Raw genomic sequence first — 21,743 nt, 5'->3', positions numbered from 1 at the left:
TTTCATTTCGCGTCTAATTTCCCAAACCAAACTGCTTGCAGCTCTAACTCCCTTCTAACTACCACTTCTTCGGTTCAGTGACATATGCTGGATTCTAAACGGAGAAGCTTCTCTGACGCTTTTTCACAGAGATTTTGAAACTGAAATCTCCCATGCCGTTTCCACCATAGGCAGCAATGGGCTTCCCCATAGAACTTGCCAACCTGAATTCCTACAGGCTAGATGTGAGAGGCACATTCTGCTGCTTCCTCCCTTAGAGTTAAACTTGCTTCTGAAAGCTCAACCTCCGGGGAGTTTGTTTGGCAGAGATATAGAACACACTTTTCCAAGCCTGTTGGAAGGCATTTGCAGTTTCATTTCGCGTCTAATTTCCCAAACCAAACTGCTTGCAGCTCTAACTCCCTTCTAACTACCACTTCTTCGGTTCAGTGAGATATGCTGGATTCTAAACGGAGAAGCTTCTCTGACGCTTTTTCACAGAGATTTTGAAACTGAAATTTCCAAACCCGTTTCCAACGAAGGCGCCAATTGGCTTCCCCATAGAACTTGCCAACCTGAATTCCTACAGGCTAGATGTGAGAGGCACATTCTGCTGCTTCCTCCCTTAGAGTTAAACTAGCTTCTGAAAGCTCAACCTCCGGGGAGTTTGTTTGGCAGAGATATAGAACACACTTTTCCAAGCCTGTTGGAAGGCATTTGCAGTTTCATTTCGCGTCTAATTTCCCAAACCAAACTGCTTGCAGCTCTAACTCCCTTCTAACTACCACTTCTTCGGTTCAGTGAGATATGCTGGATTCTAAACGGAGAAGCTTCTCTGACGCTTTTTCACAGAGATTTTGAAACTGAAATTTCCAAACCCGTTTCCAACGAAGGAGCCAATGGGCTTCCCCATAGAACTTGCCAACCTGAATTCCTACAGGCTAGATGTGAGAGGCACATTCTGCTGCTTCCTCCCTTAGAGTTAAACTAGCTTCTGAAAGCTCAACCTCCGGGGAGTTTGTTTGGCAGAGATATAGAACACACTTTTCCAAGCCTGTTGGAAGGCATTTGCAGTTTCATTTCGCGTCTAATTTCCCAAACCAAACTGCTTGCAGCTCTAACTGCCTTCTAACTACCACTTCTTCGGTTCAGTGAGATATGCTGGATTCTAAACGGAGAAGCTTCTCTGACGCTTTTTCACAGAGATTTTGAAACTGAAATCTCCCATGCCATTTCCACCATAGGCAGCAATGGGCTTCCCCATAGAACTTGCCAACCTGAATTCCTACAGGCTAGATGTGAGAGGCACATTCTGCTGCTTCCTCCCTTAGAGTTAAACTAGCTTCTGAAAGCTCAACCTCCGGGGAGTTTGTTTGGCAGAGATATAGAACACACTTTTCCAAGCCTGTTGGAAGGCATTTGCAGTTTCATTTCGCGTCTAATTTCCCAAACCAAACTGCTTGCAGCTCTAACTCCCTTCTAACTACCACTTCTTCGGTTCAGTGAGATATGCTGGATTCTAAACGGAGAAGCTTCTCTGACGCTTTTTCACAGAGATTTTGAAACTGAAATTTCCAAACCCGTTTCCAACGAAGGCGCCAATGGGCTTCCCCATAGAACTTGCCAACCTGAATTCCTACAGGCTAGATGTGAGAGGCACATTCTGCTGCTTCCTCCCTTAGAGTTAAACTAGCTTCTGAAAGCTCAACCTCCGGGGAGTTTGTTTGGCAGAGATATAGAACACACTTTTCCAAGCCTGTTGGAAGGCATTTGCAGTTTCATTTCGCGTCTAATTTCCCAAACCAAACTGCTTGCAGCTCTAACTCCCTTCTAACTACCACTTCTTCGGTTCAGTGAGATATGCTGGATTCTAAACGGAGAAGCTTCTCTGACGCTTTTTCACAGAGATTTTGAAACTGAAATCTCCCATGCCGTTTCCACCATAGGCAGCAATGGGCTTCCCCATAGAACTTGCCAACCTGAATTCCTACAGGCTAGATGTGAGAGGCACATTCTGCTGCTTCCTCCCTAACAGTTAAGCTTGCTTCTGAAAGCTCAACCTCCGGGGACTCTGTTTGGCACAGATATAGAACACACTTTTCCAAGCCTGTTGGAAGGCCTTTGCAGTGTCATTTCGCATCTAATTTCCCAAAACAAACTGCTTGCAGCTCTAACTCCCTTCTAACTACCACTTCTTCGGTTCAGTGAGATATGCTGGATTCTAAACGGAGAAGCTTCTCTGACGCTTTTTCACAGAGATTTTGAAACTGAAATCTCCCATGCCGTTTCCACCATAGGCAGCAATGGGCTTCCCCATAGAACTTGCCAACCTGAATTCCTACAGGCTAGATGTGAGAGGCACATTCTGCTGCTTCGTCCCTAAGAGTTAAGCTTGCTTCTGAAAGCTCAACCTCCGGGGAGTCTGTTTGGCAGAGATATAGAACACACTTTTCCAAGCCTGTTGGAAGGCCTTTGCAGTGTCATTTCGCATCTAATTTCCCAAAACAAACTGCTTGCAGCTCTAACTCCCTTCTAACTACCACTTCTTCGGTTCAGTGAGATATGCTGGATTCTAAACGGAGAAGCTTCTCTGACGCTTTTTCACAGAGATTTTGAAACTGAAATCTCCCATGCCGTTTCCACCATAGGCAGCAATGGGCTTCCCCATAGAACTTGCCAACCTGAATTCCTACAGGCTAGATGTGAGAGGCACATTCTGCTGCTTCCTCCCTTAGAGTTAAACTAGCTTCTGAAAGCTCAACCTCCGGGGAGTTTGTTTGGCAGAGATATAGAACACACTTTTCCAAGCCTGTTGGAAGGCATTTGCAGTTTCATTTCGCGTCTAATTTCCCAAACCAAACTGCTTGCAGCTCTAACTCCCTTCTAACTACCACTTCTTCGGTTCAGTGAGATATGCTGGATTCTAAACGGAGAAGCTTCTCTGACGCTTTTTCACAGAGATTTTGAAACTGAAATTTCCATACTCGTTTCCAACGAAGGCGCCAATGGGCTTCCCCATAGAACTTGCCAACCTGAATTCCTACAGGCTAGATGTGAGAGGCACATTCTGCTGCTTCCTCCCTTAGAGTTAAACTAGCTTCTGAAAGCTCAACCTCCGGGGAGTTTGTTTGGCAGAGATATAGAACACACTTTTCCAAGCCTGTTGGAAGGCATTTGCAGTTTCATTTCGCGTCTAATTTCCCAAACCAAACTGCTTGCAGCTCTAACTCCCTTCTAACTACCACTTCTTCGGTTCAGTGAGATATGCTGGATTCTAAACGGAGAAGCTTCTCTGACGCTTTTTCACAGAGATTTTGAAACTGAAATCTCCCATGCCGTTTCCACCATAGGCAGCAATGGGCTTCCCCATAGAACTTGCCAACCTGAATTCCTACAGGCTAGATGTGAGAGGCACATTCTGCTGCTTCCTCCCTTAGAGTTAAACTAGCTTCTGAAAGCTCAACCTCCGGGGAGTTTGTTTGGCAGAGATATAGAACACACTTTTCCAAGCCTGTTGGAAGGCATTTGCAGTTTCATTTCGCGTCTAATTTCCCAAACCAAACTGCTTGCAGCTCTAACTCCCTTCTAACTACCACTTCTTCGGTTCAGTGACATATGCTGGATTCTAAACGGAGAAGCTTCTCTGACGCTTTTTCACAGAGATTTTGAAACTGAAATCTCCCATGCCGTTTCCACCATAGGCAGCAATGGGCTTCCCCATAGAACTTGCCAACCTGAATTCCTACAGGCTAGATGTGAGAGGCACATTCTGCTGCTTCCTCCCTTAGAGTTAAACTTGCTTCTGAAAGCTCAACCTCCGGGGAGTTTGTTTGGCAGAGATATAGAACACACTTTTCCAAGCCTGTTGGAAGGCATTTGCAGTTTCATTTCGCGTCTAATTTCCCAAACCAAACTGCTTGCAGCTCTAACTCCCTTCTAACTACCACTTCTTCGGTTCAGTGAGATATGCTGGATTCTAAACGGAGAAGCTTCTCTGACGCTTTTTCACAGAGATTTTGAAACTGAAATTTCCAAACCCGTTTCCAACGAAGGCGCCAATTGGCTTCCCCATAGAACTTGCCAACCTGAATTCCTACAGGCTAGATGTGAGAGGCACATTCTGCTGCTTCCTCCCTTAGAGTTAAACTAGCTTCTGAAAGCTCAACCTCCGGGGAGTTTGTTTGGCAGAGATATAGAACACACTTTTCCAAGCCTGTTGGAAGGCATTTGCAGTTTCATTTCGCGTCTAATTTCCCAAACCAAACTGCTTGCAGCTCTAACTCCCTTCTAACTACCACTTCTTCGGTTCAGTGAGATATGCTGGATTCTAAACGGAGAAGCTTCTCTGACGCTTTTTCACAGAGATTTTGAAACTGAAATTTCCAAACCCGTTTCCAACGAAGGAGCCAATGGGCTTCCCCATAGAACTTGCCAACCTGAATTCCTACAGGCTAGATGTGAGAGGCACATTCTGCTGCTTCCTCCCTTAGAGTTAAACTAGCTTCTGAAAGCTCAACCTCCGGGGAGTTTGTTTGGCAGAGATATAGAACACACTTTTCCAAGCCTGTTGGAAGGCATTTGCAGTTTCATTTCGCGTCTAATTTCCCAAACCAAACTGCTTGCAGCTCTAACTGCCTTCTAACTACCACTTCTTCGGTTCAGTGAGATATGCTGGATTCTAAACGGAGAAGCTTCTCTGACGCTTTTTCACAGAGATTTTGAAACTGAAATCTCCCATGCCATTTCCACCATAGGCAGCAATGGGCTTCCCCATAGAACTTGCCAACCTGAATTCCTACAGGCTAGATGTGAGAGGCACATTCTGCTGCTTCCTCCCTTAGAGTTAAACTAGCTTCTGAAAGCTCAACCTCCGGGGAGTTTGTTTGGCAGAGATATAGAACACACTTTTCCAAGCCTGTTGGAAGGCATTTGCAGTTTCATTTCGCGTCTAATTTCCCAAACCAAACTGCTTGCAGCTCTAACTCCCTTCTAACTACCACTTCTTCGGTTCAGTGAGATATGCTGGATTCTAAACGGAGAAGCTTCTCTGACGCTTTTTCACAGAGATTTTGAAACTGAAATTTCCAAACCCGTTTCCAACGAAGGCGCCAATGGGCTTCCCCATAGAACTTGCCAACCTGAATTCCTACAGGCTAGATGTGAGAGGCACATTCTGCTGCTTCCTCCCTTAGAGTTAAACTAGCTTCTGAAAGCTCAAACTCCGGGGAGTTTGTTTGGCAGAGATATAGAACACACTTTTCCAAGCCTGTTGGAAGGCATTTGCAGTTTCATTTCGCGTCTAATTTCCCAAACCAAACTGCTTGCAGCTCTAACTGCCTTCTAACTACCACTTCTTCGGTTCAGTGAGATATGCTGGATTCTAAACGGAGAAGCTTCTCTGACGCTTTTTCACAGAGATTTTGAAACTGAAATCTCCCATGCCGTTTCCACCATAGGCAGCAATGGGCTTCCCCATAGAACTTGCCAACCTGAATTCCTACAGGCTAGATGTGAGAGGCACATTCTGCTGCTTCCTCCCTTAGAGTTAAACTAGCTTCTGAAAGCTCAACCTCCGGGGAGTTTGTTTGGCAGAGATATAGAACACACTTTTCCAAGCCTGTTGGAAGGCATTTGCAGTTTCATTTCGCGTCTAATTTCCCAAACCAAACTGCTTGCAGCTCTAACTGCCTTCTAACTACCACTTCTTCGGTTCAGTGAGATATGCTGGATTCTAAACGGAGAAGCTTCTCTGACGCTTTTTCACAGAGATTTTGAAACTGAAATCTCCCATGCCGTTTCCACCATAGCCAGCAATGGGCTTCCCCATAGAACTTGCCAACCTGAATTCCTACAGGCTAGATGTGAGAGGCACATTCTGCTGCTTCCTCCCTTAGAGTTAAACTAGCTTCTGAAAGCTCAACCTCCGGGGAGTTTGTTTGGCAGAGATATAGAACACACTTTTCCAAGCCTGTTGGAAGGCATTTGCAGTTTCATTTCGCGTCTAATTTCCCAAACCAAACTGCTTGCAGCTCTAACTCCCTTCTAACTACCACTTCTTCGGTTCAGTGAGATATGCTGGATTCTAAACGGAGAAGCTTCTCTGACGCTTTTTCACAGAGATTTTGAAACTGAAATCTCCCATGCCGTTTCCACCATAGGCAGCAATGGGCTTCCCCATAGAACTTGCCAACCTGAATTCCTACAGGCTAGATGTGAGAGGCACATTCTGCTGCTTCCTCCCTAACAGTTAAGCTTGCTTCTGAAAGCTCAACCTCCGGGGACTCTGTTTGGCACAGATATAGAACACACTTTTCCAAGCCTGTTGGAAGGCCTTTGCAGTGTCATTTCGCATCTAATTTCCCAAAACAAACTGCTTGCAGCTCTAACTCCCTTCTAACTACCACTTCTTCGGTTCAGTGAGATATGCTGGATTCTAAACGGAGAAGCTTCTCTGACGCTTTTTCACAGAGATTTTGAAACTGAAATCTCCCATGCCGTTTCCACCATAGGCAGCAATGGGCTTCCCCATAGAACTTGCCAACCTGAATTCCTACAGGCTAGATGTGAGAGGCACATTCTGCTGCTTCGTCCCTAAGAGTTAAGCTTGCTTCTGAAAGCTCAACCTCCGGGGAGTCTGTTTGGCAGAGATATAGAACACACTTTTCCAAGCCTGTTGGAAGGCCTTTGCAGTGTCATTTCGCATGTAATTTCCCAAAACAAACTGCTTGCAGCTCTAACTCCCTTCTAACTACCACTTCTTCGGTTCAGTGAGATATGCTGGATTCTAAACGGAGAAGCTTCTCTGACGCTTTTTCACAGAGATTTTGAAACTGAAATCTCCCATGCCGTTTCCACCATAGGCAGCAATGGGCTTCCCCATAGAACTTGCCAACCTGAATTCCTACAGGCTAGATGTGAGAGGCACATTCTGCTGCTTCCTCCCTTAGAGTTAAACTAGCTTCTGAAAGCTCAACCTCCGGGGAGTTTGTTTGGCAGAGATATAGAACACACTTTTCCAAGCCTGTTGGAAGGCATTTGCAGTTTCATTTCGCGTCTAATTTCCCAAACCAAACTGCTTGCAGCTCTAACTCCCTTCTAACTACCACTTCTTCGGTTCAGTGACATATGCTGGATTCTAAACGGAGAAGCTTCTCTGACGCTTTTTCACAGAGATTTTGAAACTGAAATTTCCATACCCGTTTCCAACGAAGGCGCCAATGGGCTTCCCCATAGAACTTGCCAACCTGAATTCCTACAGGCTAGATGTGAGAGGCACATTCTGCTGCTTCCTCCCTTAGAGTTAAACTAGCTTCTGAAAGCTCAACCTCCGGGGAGTTTGTTTGGCAGAGATATAGAACACACTTTTCCAAGCCTGTTGGAAGGCATTTGCAGTTTCATTTCGCGTCTAATTTCCCAAACCAAACTGCTTGCAGCTCTAACTCCCTTCTAACTACCACTTCTTCGGTTCAGTGACATATGCTGGATTCTAAACGGAGAAGCTTCTCTGACGCTTTTTCACAGAGATTTTGAAACTGAAATCTCCCATGACGTTTCCACCATAGGCAGCAATGGGCTTCCCCATAGAACTTGCCAACCTGAATTCCTACAGGCTAGATGTGAGAGGCACATTCTGCTGCTTCCTCCCTTAGAGTTAAACTTGCTTCTGAAAGCTCAACCTCCGGGGAGTTTGTTTGGCAGAGATATAGAACACACTTTTCCAAGCCTGTTGGAAGGCATTTGCAGTTTCATTTCGCGTCTAATTTCCCAAACCAAACTGCTTGCAGCTCTAACTCCCTTCTAACTACCACTTCTTCGGTTCAGTGAGATATGCTGGATTCTAAACGGAGAAGCTTCTCTGACGCTTTTTCACAGAGATTTTGAAAATGAAATTTCCAAACCCGTTTCCAACGAAGGCGCCAATTGGCTTCCCCATAGAACTTGCCAACCTGAATTCCTACAGGCTAGATGTGAGAGGCACATTCTGCTGCTTCCTCCCTTAGAGTTAAACTAGCTTCTGAAAGCTCAACCTCCGGGGAGTTTGTTTGGCAGAGATATAGAACACACTTTTCCAAGCCTGTTGGAAGGCATTTGCAGTTTCATTTCGCGTCTAATTTCCCAAACCAAACTGCTTGCAGCTCTAACTCCCTTCTAACTACCACTTCTTCGGTTCAGTGAGATATGCTGGATTCTAAACGGAGAAGCTTCTCTGACGCTTTTTCACAGAGATTTTGAAACTGAAATTTCCAAACCCGTTTCCAACGAAGGCGCCAATGGGCTTCCCCATAGAACTTGCCAACCTGAATTCCTACAGGCTAGATGTGAGAGGCACATTCTGCTGCTTCCTCCCTTAGAGTTAAACTAGCTTCTGAAAGCTCAACCTCCGGGGAGTTTGTTTGGCAGAGATATAGAACACACTTTTCCAAGCCTGTTGGAAGGCATTTGCAGTTTCATTTCGCGTCTAATTTCCCAAACCAAACTGCTTGCAGCTCTAACTCCCTTCTAACTACCACTTCTTCGGTTCAGTGAGATATGCTGGATTCTAAACGGAGAAGCTTCTCTGACGCTTTTTCACAGAGATTTTGAAACTGAAATTTCCAAACCCGTTTCCAACGAAGGCGCCAATGGGCTTCCCCATAGAACTTGCCAACCTGAATTCCTACAGGCTAGATGTGAGAGGCACATTCTGCTGCTTCCTCCCTTAGAGTTAAACTAGCTTCTGAAAGCTCAACCTCCGGGGAGTTTGTTTGGCAGAGATATAGAACACACTTTTCCAAGCCTGTTGGAAGGCATTTGCAGTTTCATTTCGCGTCTAATTTCCCAAACCAAACTGCTTGCAGCTCTAACTGCCTTCTAACTACCACTTCTTCGGTTCAGTGAGATATGCTGGATTCTAAACGGAGAAGCTTCTCTGACGCTTTTTCACAGAGATTTTGAAACTGAAATCTCCCATGCTGTTTCCACCATAGGCAGCAATGGGCTTCCCCATAGAACTTGCCAACCTGAATTCCTACAGGCTAGATGTGAGAGGCACATTCTGCTGCTTCCTCCCTTAGAGTTAAACTAGCTTCTGAAAGCTCAACCTCCGGGGAGTTTGTTTGGCAGAGATATAGAACACACTTTTCCAAGCCTGTTGGAAGGCATTTGCAGTTTCATTTCGCGTCTAATTTCCCAAACCAAACTGCTTGCAGCTCTAACTGCCTTCTAACTACCACTTCTTCGGTTCAGTGAGATATGCTGGATTCTAAACGGAGAAGCTTCTCTGACGCTTTTTCACAGAGATTTTGAAACTGAAATCTCCCATGCTGTTTCCACCATAGCCAGCAATGGGCTTCCCCATAGAACTTGCCAACCTGAATTCCTACAGGCTAGATGTGAGAGGCACATTCTGCTGCTTCCTCCCTTAGAGTTAAACTAGCTTCTGAAAGCTCAACCTCCGGGGAGTTTGTTTGGCAGAGATATAGAACACACTTTTCCAAGCCTGTTGGAAGGCATTTGCAGTTTCATTTCGCGTCTAATTTCCCAAACCAAACTGCTTGCAGCTCTAACTCCCTTCTAACTACCACTTCTTCGGTTCAGTGAGATATGCTGGATTCTAAACGGAGAAGCTTCTCTGACGCTTTTTCACAGAGATTTTGAAACTGAAATCTCCCATGCCGTTTCCACCATAGGCAGCAATGGGCTTCCCCATAGAACTTGCCAACCTGAATTCCTACAGGCTAGATGTGAGAGGCACATTCTGCTGCTTCCTCCCTAACAGTTAAGCTTGCTTCTGAAAGGTCAACCTCCGGGGACTCTGTTTGGCACAGATATAGAACACACTTTTCCAAGCCTGTTGGAAGGCCTTTGCAGTGTCATTTCGCATCTAATTTCCCAAAACAAACTGCTTGCAGCTCTAACTCCCTTCTAACTACCACTTCTTCGGTTCAGTGAGATATGCTGGATTCTAAACGGAGAAGCTTCTCTGACGCTTTTTCACAGAGATTTTGAAACTGAAATCTCCCATGCTGTTTCCACCATAGGCAGCAATGGGCTTCCCCATAGAACTTGCCAACCTGAATTCCTACAGGCTAGATGTGAGAGGCACATTCTGCTGCTTCCTCCCTTAGAGTTAAACTAGCTTCTGAAAGCTCAACCTCCGGGGAGTTTGTTTGGCAGAGATATAGAACACACTTTTCCAAGCCTGTTGGAAGGCATTTGCAGTTTCATTTCGCGTCTAATTTCCCAAACCAAACTGCTTGCAGCTCTAACTCCCTTCTAACTACCACTTCTTCGGTTCAGTGAGATATGCTGGATTCTAAACGGAGAAGCTTCTCTGACGCTTTTTCACAGAGATTTTGAAACTGAAATCTCCCATGCCGTTTCCACCATAGGCAGCAATGGGCTTCCCCATAGAACTTGCCAACCTGAATTCCTACAGGCTAGATGTGAGAGGCACATTCTGCTGCTTCCTCCCTAACAGTTAAGCTTGCTTCTGAAAGCTCAACCTCCGGGGACTCTGTTTGGCACAGATATAGAACACACTTTTCCAAGCCTGTTGGAAGGCCTTTGCAGTGTCATTTAGCATCTAATTTCCCAAAACAAACTGCTTGCAGCTCTAACTCCCTTCTAACTACCACTTCTTCGGTTCAGTGAGATATGCTGGATTCTAAACGGAGAAGCTTCTCTGACGCTTTTTCACAGAGATTTTGAAACTGAAATCTCCCATGCCGTTTCCACCATAGGCAGCAATGGGCTTCCCCATAGAACTTGCCAACCTGAATTCCTACAGGCTAGATGTGAGAGGCACATTCTGCTGCTTCGTCCCTAAGAGTTAAGCTTGCTTCTGAAAGCTCAACCTCCGGGGAGTCTGTTTGGCAGAGATATAGAACACACTTTTCCAAGCCTGTTGGAAGGCCTTTGCAGTGTCATTTCGCATCTAATTTCCCAAACCAAACTGCTTGCAGCTCTAACTCCCTTCTAACTACCACTTCTTCGGTTCAGTGAGATATGCTGGATTCTAAACGGAGAAGCTTCTCTGACGCTTTTTCACAGAGATTTTGAAACTGAAATCTCCCATGCCGTTTCCACCATAGGCAGCAATGGGCTTCCCCATAGAACTTGCCAACCTGAATTCCTACAGGCTAGATGTGAGAGGCACATTCTGCTGCTTCCTCCCTTAGAGTTAAACTAGCTTCTGAAAGCTCAACCTCCGGGGAGTTTGTTTGGCAGAGATATAGAACACACTTTTCCAAGCCTGTTGGAAGGCATTTGCAGTTTCATTTCGCGTCTAATTTCCCAAACCAAACTGCTTGCAGCTCTAACTCCCTTCTAACTACCACTTCTTCGGTTCAGTGAGATATGCTGGATTCTAAACGGAGAAGCTTCTCTGACGCTTTTTCACAGAGATTTTGAAACTGAAATTTCCAAACCCGTTTCCAACGAAGGCGCCAATGGGCTTCCCCATAGAACTTGCCAACCTGAATTCCTACAGGCTAGATGTGAGAGGCACATTCTGCTGCTTCCTCCCTTAGAGTTAAACTAGCTTCTGAAAGCTCAACCTCCGGGGAGTTTGTTTGGCAGAGATATAGAACACACTTTTCCAAGCCTGTTGGAAGGCATTTGCAGTTTCATTTCGCGTCTAATTTCCCAAACCAAACTGCTTGCAGCTCTAACTGCCTTCTAACTACCACTTCTTCGGTTCAGTGAGATATGCTGGATTCTAAACGGAGAAGCTTCTCTGACGCTTTTTCACAGAGATTTTGAAACTGAAATCTCCCATGCTGTTTCCACCATAGGCAGCAATGGGCTTCCCCATAGAACTTGCCAACCTGAATTCCTACAGGCTAGATGTGAGAGGCACATTCTGCTGCTTCCTCCCTTAGAGTTAAACTAGCTTCTGAAAGCTCAACCTCCGGGGAGTTTGTTTGGCAGAGATATAGAACACACTTTTCCAAGCCTGTTGGAAGGCATTTGCAGTTTCATTTCGCGTCTAATTTCCCAAACCAAACTGCTTGCAGCTCTAACTGCCTTCTAACTACCACTTCTTCGGTTCAGTGAGATATGCTGGATTCTAAACGGAGAAGCTTCTCTGACGCTTTTTCACAGAGATTTTGAAACTGAAATCTCCCATGCTGTTTCCACCATAGCCAGCAATGGGCTTCCCCATAGAACTTGCCAACCTGAATTCCTACAGGCTAGATGTGAGAGGCACATTCTGCTGCTTCCTCCCTTAGAGTTAAACTAGCTTCTGAAAGCTCAACCTCCGGGGAGTTTGTTTGGCAGAGATATAGAACACACTTTTCCAAGCCTGTTGGAAGGCATTTGCAGTTTCATTTCGCGTCTAATTTCCCAAACCAAACTGCTTGCAGCTCTAACTCCCTTCTAACTACCACTTCTTCGGTTCAGTGAGATATGCTGGATTCTAAACGGAGAAGCTTCTCTGACGCTTTTTCACAGAGATTTTGAAACTGAAATCTCCCATGCCGTTTCCACCATAGGCAGCAATGGGCTTCCCCATAGAACTTGCCAACCTGAATTCCTACAGGCTAGATGTGAGAGGCACATTCTGCTGCTTCCTCCCTAACAGTTAAGCTTGCTTCTGAAAGCTCAACCTCCGGGGACTCTGTTTGGCACAGATATAGAACACACTTTTCCAAGCCTGTTGGAAGGCCTTTGCAGTGTCATTTCGCATCTAATTTCCCAAAACAAACTGCTTGCAGCTCTAACTCCCTTCTAACTACCACTTCTTCGGTTCAGTGAGATATGCTGGATTCTAAACGGAGAAGCTTCTCTGACGCTTTTTCACAGAGATTTTGAAACTGAAATCTCCCATGCTGTTTCCACCATAGGCAGCAATGGGCTTCCCCATAGAACTTGCCAACCTGAATTCCTACAGGCTAGATGTGAGAGGCACATTCTGCTGCTTCCTCCCTTAGAGTTAAACTAGCTTCTGAAAGCTCAACCTCCGGGGAGTTTGTTTGGCAGAGATATAGAACACACTTTTCCAAGCCTGTTGGAAGGCATTTGCAGTTTCATTTCGCGTCTAATTTCCCAAACCAAACTGCTTGCAGCTCTAACTGCCTTCTAACTACCACTTCTTCGGTTCAGTGAGATATGCTGGATTCTAAACGGAGAAGCTTCTCTGACGCTTTTTCACAGAGATTTTGAAACTGAAATCTCCCATGCTGTTTCCACCATAGCCAGCAATGGGCTTCCCCATAGAACTTGCCAACCTGAATTCCTACAGGCTAGATGTGAGAGGCACATTCTGCTGCTTCCTCCCTTAGAGTTAAACTAGCTTCTGAAAGCTCAACCTCCGGGGAGTTTGTTTGGCAGAGATATAGAACACACTTTTCCAAGCCTGTTGGAAGGCATTTGCAGTTTCATTTCGCGTCTAATTTCCCAAACCAAACTGCTTGCACCTCTAACTCCCTTCTAACTACCACTTCTTCGGTTCAGTGAGATATGCTGGATTCTAAACGGAGAAGCTTCTCTGACGCTTTTTCACAGAGATTTTGAAACTGAAATCTCCCATGCCGTTTCCACCATAGGCAGCAATGGGCTTCCCCATAGAACTTGCCAACCTGAATTCCTACAGGCTAGATGTGAGAGGCACATTCTGCTGCTTCCTCCCTAACAGTTAAGTTTGCTTCTGAAAGCTCAACCTCCGGGGACTCTGTTTGGCACAGATATAGAACACACTTTTCCAAGCCTGTTGGAAGGCCTTTGCAGTGTCATTTAGCATCTAATTTCCCAAAACAAACTGCTTGCAGCTCTAACTCCCTTCTAACTACCACTTCTTCGGTTCAGTGAGATATGCTGGATTCTAAACGGAGAAGCTTCTCTGACGCTTTTTCACAGAGATTTTGAAACTGAAATCTCCCATGCCGTTTCCACCATAGGCAGCAATGGGCTTCCCCATAGAACTTGCCAACCTGAATTCCTACAGGCTAGATGTGAGAGGCACATTCTGCTGCTTCGTCCCTAAGAGTTAAGCTTGCTTCTGAAAGCTCAACCTCCGGGGAGTCTGTTTGGCAGAGATATAGAACACACTTTTCCAAGCCTGTTGGAAGGCCTTTGCAGTGTCATTTCGCATCTAATTTCCCAAACCAAACTGCTTGCAGCTCTAACTCCCTTCTAACTACCACTTCTTCGGTTCAGTGAGATATGCTGGATTCTAAACGGAGAAGCTTCTCTGACGCTTTTTCACAGAGATTTTGAAACTGAAATCTCCCATGCCGTTTCCACCATAGGCAGCAATGGGCTTCCCCATAGAACTTGCCAACCTGAATTCCTACAGGCTAGATGTGAGAGGCACATTCTGCTGCTTCCTCCCTTAGAGTTAAACTAGCTTCTGAAAGCTCAACCTCCGGGGAGTTTGTTTGGCAGAGATATAGAACACACTTTTCCAAGCCTGTTGGAAGGCATTTGCAGTTTCATTTCGCGTCTAATTTCCCAAACCAAACTGCTTGCAGCTCTAACTCCCTTCTAACTACCACTTCTTCGGTTCAGTGAGATATGCTGGATTCTAAACGGAGAAGCTTCTCTGACGCTTTTTCACAGAGATTTTGAAACTGAAATCTCCCATGCCGTTTCCACCATAGGCAGCAATGGGCTTCCCCATAGAACTTGCCAACCTGAATTCCTACAGGCTAGATGTGAGAGTCACATTCTGCTGCTTCCTCCCTTAGAGTTAAACTAGCTTCTGAAAGCTCAACCTCCGGGGAGTTTGTTTGGCAGAGATATAGAACACACTTTTCCAAGCCTGTTGGAAGGCATTTGCAGTTTCATTTCGCGTCTAATTTCCCAAACCAAACTGCTTGCAGCTCTAACTGCCTTCTAACTACCACTTCTTCGGTTCAGTGAGATATGCTGGATTCTAAACGGAGAAGCTTCTCTGACGCTTTTTCACAAAGAGTTTGAAACTGAAATCTCCCATGCTGTTTCCACCATAGCCAGCAAAGGGCTTCCCCATAGAACTTGCCAACCTGAATTCCTACAGGCTAGATGTGAGAGGCACATTCTGCTGCTTCCTCCCTTAGAGTTAAACTAGCTTCTGAAAGCTCAACCTCCGGGGAGTTTGTTTGGCAGAGATATAGAACACACTTTTCCAAGCCTGTTGGAAGGCATTTGCAGTTTCATTTCGCGTCTAATTTCCCAAACCAAACTGCTTGCAGCTCTAACTCCCTTCTAACTACCACTTCTTCGGTTCAGTGAGATATGCTGGATTCTAAACGGAGAAGCTTCTCTGACGCTTTTTCACAGAGATTTTGAAACTGAAATCTCCCATGCCGTTTCCACCATAGGCAGCAATGGGCTTCCCCATAGAACTTGCCAACCTGAATTCCTACAGGCTAGATGTGAGAGGCACATTCTGCTGCTTCCTCCCTAACAGTTAAGCTTGCTTCTGAAAGCTCAACCTCCGGGGACTCTGTTTGGCACAGATATAGAACACACTTTTCCAAGCCTGTTGGAAGGCCTTTGCAGTGTCATTTCGCATGTAATTTCCCAAACCAAACTGCTTTCAGCTCTAACTCCCTTCTAACTACCACTTCTTCGGTTCAGTGAGATATGCTGGATTCTAAACGGAGAAGCTTCTCTGACGCTTTTTCACAGAGATTTTGAAACTGAAATCTCCCATGCCGTTTCCACCATAGGCAGCAATGGGCTTCCCCATAGAACTTGCCAACCTGAATTCCTACAGGCTAGATGTGAGAGGCACATTCTGCTGCTTCCTCCCTTATAGTTAAACTAGCTTCTGAAAGCTCAACCTCCGGGGAGTTTGTTTGGCAGAGATATAGAACACACTTTTCCAAGCCTGTTGGAAGGCATTTGCAGTTTCATTTCGCGTCTAATTTCCCAAACCAAACTGCTTGCAGCTCTAACTCCCTTCTAACTACCACTTCTTCGGTTCAGTGAGATATGCTGGATTCTAAACGGAGAAGCTTCTCTGACGCTTTTTCACAGAGATTTTGAAACTGAAATCTCCCATGCCGTTTCCACCATAGGCAGCAATGGGCTTCCCCATAGAACTTGCCAACCTGAATTCCTACAGGCTAGATGTGAGAGGCACATTCTGCTGCTTCCTCCCTTAGAGTTAAACTTGCTTCTGAAAGCTCAACCTCCGGGGAGTTTGTTTCGCAGAGATATAGAACACACTTTTCCAAGCCTGTTGGAAGGCATTTGCAGTTTCATTTCGCGGCTAATTTCCCAAACCAAACTGCTTGCAGCTCTAACTCCCTTCTAACTACCACTTCTTCGGTTCAGTGAGATATGCTGGATTCTAAACGGAGAAGCTTCTCTGACGCTTTTTCACAGAGATTTTGAAAATGAAATTTCCAAACCCGTTTCCAACGAAGGCGCCAATTGGCTTCCCCATAGAACTTGCCAACCTGAATTCCTACAGGCTAGATGTGAGAGGCACATTCTGCTGCTTCCTCCCTTAGAGTTAAACTAGCTTCTGAAAGCTCAACCTCCGGGGAGTTTGTTTGGCAGAGATATAGAACACACTTTTCCAAGCCTGTTGGAAGGCATTTGCAGTTTCATTTCGCGTCTAATTTCCCAAACCAAACTGCTTGCAGCTCTAACTCCCTTCTAACTACCACTTCTTCGGTTCAGTGAGATATGCTGGATTCTAAACGGAGAAGCTTCTCTGACGCTTTTTCACAGAGATTTTGAAACTGAAATTTCCAAACCCGTTTCCAACGAAGGCGCCAATGAGCTTCCCCATAGAACTTGCCAACCTGAATTCCTACAGGCTAGATGTGAGAGGCACATTCTGCTGCTTCCTCCCTTAGAGTTAAACTAGCTTCTGAAAGCTCAACCTCCGGGGAGTTTGTTTGGCAGAGATATAGAACACACTTTTCCAAGCCTGTTGGAAGGCATTTGCAGTTTCATTTCGCGTCTAATTTCCCAAACCAAACTGCTTGCAGCTCTAACTGCCTTCTAACTACCACTTCTTCGGTTCAGTGAGATATGCTGGATTCTAAACGGAGAAGCTTCTCTGACGCTTTTTCACAGAGATTTTGAAACTGAAATCTCCCATGCTGTTTCCACCATAGGCAGCAATGGGCTTCCCCATAGAACTTGCCAACCTGAATTCCTACAGGCTAGATGTGAGAGGCACATTCTGCTGCTTCCTCCCTTAGAGTTAAACTAGCTTCTGAAAGCTCAACCTCCGGGGAGTTTGTTTGGCAGAGATATAGAACACACTTTTCCAAGCCTGTTGGAAGGCATTTGCAGTTTCATTTCGCGTCTAATTTCCCAAACCAAACTGCTTGCAGCTCTAACTCCCTTCTAACTACCACTTCTTCGGTTCAGTGAGATATGCTGGATTCTAAACGGAGAAGCTTCTCTGACGCTTTTTCACAGAGATTTTGAAACTGAAATCTCCCATGCCATTTCCACCATAGGCAGCAATGGGCTTCCCCATAGAACTTGCCAACCTGAATTCCTACAGGCTAGATGTGAGAGGCACATTCTGCTGCTTCCTCCCTAACAGTTAAGCTTGCGTCTGAAAGCTCAACCTCCGGGGACTCTGTTTGGCAAATATATAGAACACACTATTCCAAGCCTGTTGGAAGGCCTTTGCAGTGTAATTTCGCATCTAATTTCCCAAACCAAACTGCTTGCAGCTCTAACTCCCTTCTAACTACCACTTCTTCGGTTCAGTGAGATATGCTGGATTCTAAACGGAGAAGCTTCTCTGACGCTTTTTCAGAGAGATTTTGAAACTGAAATCTCCCATGCCGTTTCCACCATAGGCAGCAATGGGCTTTCCCATAGAACTTGCCAACCTGAATTCCTAAAGGCTAGATGTGAGAGGCACATTCTGCTGCTTCCTCCCTTAGAGTTAAACTTGCTTCTGACAGCTCAACCTCCGGGGAGTTTGTTTGGCAGAGATATAGAACACACTTTTCCAAGCCTGTTGGAAGGCATTTGCAGTTTCATTTCGCGTCTAATTTCCCAAACCAAACTGCTTGCAGCTCTAACTGCCTTCTAACTACCACTTCTTCGGTTCAGTGAGATATGCTGGATTCTAAACGGAGAAGCTTCTCTGACGCTTTTTCACAGAGATTTTGAAACTGAAATCTCCCATGCTGTTTCCACCATAGGCAGCAATGGGCTTCCCCATAGAACTTGCCAACCTGAATTCCTACAGGCTAGATGTGAGAGGCACATTCTGCTGCTTCCTCCCTAAGAATTAAGCTTGCTTCTGAAAGCTCAACCTCCGGGGAGTCTGTTTGGCAGAGATATAGAACACACTTTTCCAAGCCTGTTGGAAGGCCTTTGCAGTGTCATTTCGCGTCTAATTTCCCAAACCAAACTGCTTGCAGCTCTAACTGCCTTCTAACTACCACTTCTTCGGTTCAGTGAGATATGCTGGATTCTAAACGGAGAAGCTTCTCTGACGCTTTTTCACAGAGATTTTGAAACTGAAATTTCCCAACCCGTTTCCAACGAAGGCGCCAATGGGCTTCCCCATAGAACTTGCCAACCTGAATTCCTACAGGCTAGATGTGAGAGGCACATTCTGCTGCTTCCTCCCTTAGAGTTAAACTTGCTTCTGAAAGCTCAACCTCCGGGGAGTCTGTTTGGCAGAGATATAGAACACACTTTTCCAAGCCTGTTGGAAGGCATTTGCAGTTTCATTTCGCGTCTAATTTCCCAAACCAAACTGCTTGCAGCTCTAACTGCCTTCTAACTACCACTTCTTCGGTTCAGTGAGATATGCTGGATTCTAAACGGAGAAGCTTCTCTGACGCTTTTTCACAGAGATTTTGAAACTGAAATCTCCCATGCTGTTTCCACCATAGCCAGCAATGGGCTTCCCCATAGAACTTGCCAACCTGAATTCCTACAGGCTAGATGTGAGAGGCACATTCTGCTGCTTCCTCCCTTAGAGTTAAACTAGCTTCTGAAAGCTCAACCTCCAGGGAGTCTGTTTGGCAGAGATATAGAACACACTTTTCCAAGCCTGTTGGAAGGCCTTTGCAGTGTCATTTCGCATCTAATTTCCCAAACCAAACTGCTTGCAGCTCTAACTCCCTTCTAACTACCACTTCTTCGGTTCAGTGAGATATGCTGGATTCTAAACGGAGAAGCTTCTCTGACGCTTTTTCACAGAGATTTTGAAACTGAAATTTCCAAACCCGTTTCCAACGAAGGCGCCAATGGGCTTCCCCATAGAACTTGCCAACCTGAATTCCTAAAGGCTAGATGTGAGAGGCACATTCTGCTGCTTCCTCCCTTAGAGTTAAACTAGCTTCTGAAAGCTCAACCTCCGGGGAGTTTGTTTGGCAGAGATATAGAACACACTTTTCCAAGCCTGTTGGAAGGCATTTGCAGTTTCATTTCGCGTCTAATTTCCCAAACCAAACTGCTTGCAGCTCTAACTGCCTTCTAACTACCACTTCTTCGGTTCAGTGAGATGTGCTGGATTCTAAACGGAGAAGCTTCTCTGACGCTTTTTCACAGAGATTTTGAAACTGAAATCTCCCATGCTGTTTCCACCATAGCCGGCAATGGGCTTCCCCATAGAACTTGCCAACCTGAATTCCTACAGGCTAGATGTGAGAGGCACATTCTGCTGCTTCCTCCCTTAGAGTTAAACTAGCTTCTGAAAGCTCAACCTCCAGGGAGTCTGTTTGGCAGAGATATAGAACACACTTTTCCAAGCCTGTTGGAAGGCATTTGCAGTTTCATTTCGCGTCTAATTTCCCAAACCAAACTGCTTGCAGCTCTAACTGCCTTCTAACTACCACTTCTTCGGTTCAGTGAGATGTGCTGGATTCTAAACGGAGAAGCTTCTCTGACGCTTTTTCACAGAGATTTTGAAACTGAAATTTCCAAACCCGTTTCCAACGAAGGCGACAATGGGCTTCCCCATAGAACTTGCCAACCTGAATTCCTACAGGCTAGATGTGAGAGGCACATTCTGCTGCTTCCTCCCTTAGAGTTAAACTAGCTTCTGAAAGCTCAACCTCCGGGGAGTTTGTTTGGCAGAGATATAGAACACACTTTTCCAAGCCTGTTGGAAGGCATTTGCAGTTTCATTTCGCGTCTAATTTCCCAAACCAAACTGCTTGCAGCTCTAACTCCCTTCTAACTACCACTTCTTCGGTTCAGTGAGATATGCTGGATTCTAAACGGAGAAGCTTCTCTGACGCTTTTTCACAGAGATTTTGAAACTGAAATCTCCCATGCCATTTCCACCGTAGGCAGCAATGGGCTTCCCCATAGAACTTGCCAACCTGAATTCCTACAGGCTAGATGTGAGAGGCACATTCTGCTGCTTCCTCCCTAACAGTTAAGCTTGCTTCTGAAAGCTCAACCTCCGGGGACTCTGTTTGTCAAATATATAGAACACACTATTCCAAGCCTGTTGGAAGGCCTTTGCAGTGTCATTTCGCATCTAATTTCCCAAACCAAACTGCTTGCAGCTCTAACTCCCTTCTAACTACCACTTCTTCGGTTCAGTGAGATATGCTGGATTCTAAACGGAGAAGCTTCTCTGACGCTTTTTCACAGAGATTTTGAAACTGAAATCTCCCATGCCATTTCCACCATAGGCAGCAATGGGCTTCCCCATAGAACTTGCCAACCTGAATTCCGAAAGGCTAGATGTGAGAGGCACATTCTGCTGCTTCCTCCCTTAGAGTTAAACTAGCTTCTGACAGCTCAACCTCCGGGGAGTTTGTTTGGCAGAGATATAGAACACACTTTTCCAAGCCTGTTGGAAGGCCTTTGCAGTGTCATTTCGCATCTAATTTCCCAAACCAAACTGCTTGCAGCTCTAACTCCCTTCTAACTACCACTTCTTTGGTTCAGTGAGATATGCTGGATTCTAAACGGAGAAGCTTCTCTGACGCTTTTTCACAGAGATTTTGAAACTGAAATCTCCCATGCCGTTTCCACCATAGGCAGCAATGGGCTTCCCCATAGAACTTGCCAACCTGAATTCCTACAGGCTAGATGTGAGAGGCACATTCTGCTGCTTCCTCCCTTAGAGTTAAACTAGCTTCTGAAAGCTCAACCTCCGGGGAGTTTGTTTGGCAGAGATATAGAACACACTTTTCCAAGCCTGTTGGAAGGCATTTGCAGTTTCATTTCGCGTCTAATTTCCCAAACCAAACTGCTTGCAGCTCTAACTGCCTTCTAACTACCACTTCTTCGGTTCAGTGAGATATGCTGGATTCTAAACGGAGAAGCTTCTCTGACGCTTTTTCACAGAGATTTTGAAACTGAAATCTCCCATGCCGTTTCCACCATAGGCAGCAATGGGCTTCCCCATAGAAGTTGTCAACCTGAATTCCTACAGGCTAGATGTGAGAGGCACATTCTGCTGCTTCCTCCCTTAGAGTTAAACTAGCTTCTGAAAGCTCAACCTCCGGGGAGTTTGTTTGGCAGAGATATAGAACACACTTTTCCAAGCCTGTTGGAAGGCCTTTGCAGTTTCATTTCGCGTCTAATTTCCCAAAACAAACTGCTTGCAGCTCTAACTCCCTTCTAACTACCACTTCTTCGGTTCAGTGAGATATGCTGGATTCTAAACGGAGAAGCTTCTCTGACGCTTTTTCACAGAGATTTTGAAACTGAAATTTCCAAACCCGTTTCCAACGAAGGCGCCAATGGGCTTCCCCATAGAACTTGCCAACCTGAATTCCTACAGGCTAGATGTGAGAGGCACATTCTGCTGCTTCCTCCCTTAGAGTTAAACTAGCTTCTGAAAGCTCAACCTCCGGGGAGTTTGTTTGGCAGAGATATAGAACACACTTTTCCAAGCC

This window comes from Cynocephalus volans, chromosome 8 (genome assembly GCF_027409185.1).
Source record: "Cynocephalus volans isolate mCynVol1 chromosome 8, mCynVol1.pri, whole genome shotgun sequence".
NCBI classification, from domain to species: domain Eukaryota; kingdom Metazoa; phylum Chordata; class Mammalia; order Dermoptera; family Cynocephalidae; genus Cynocephalus; species Cynocephalus volans.
The sequence above is the reverse complement of the archived record's forward strand: the minus strand, read 5'-3'. Positions refer to the sequence as shown.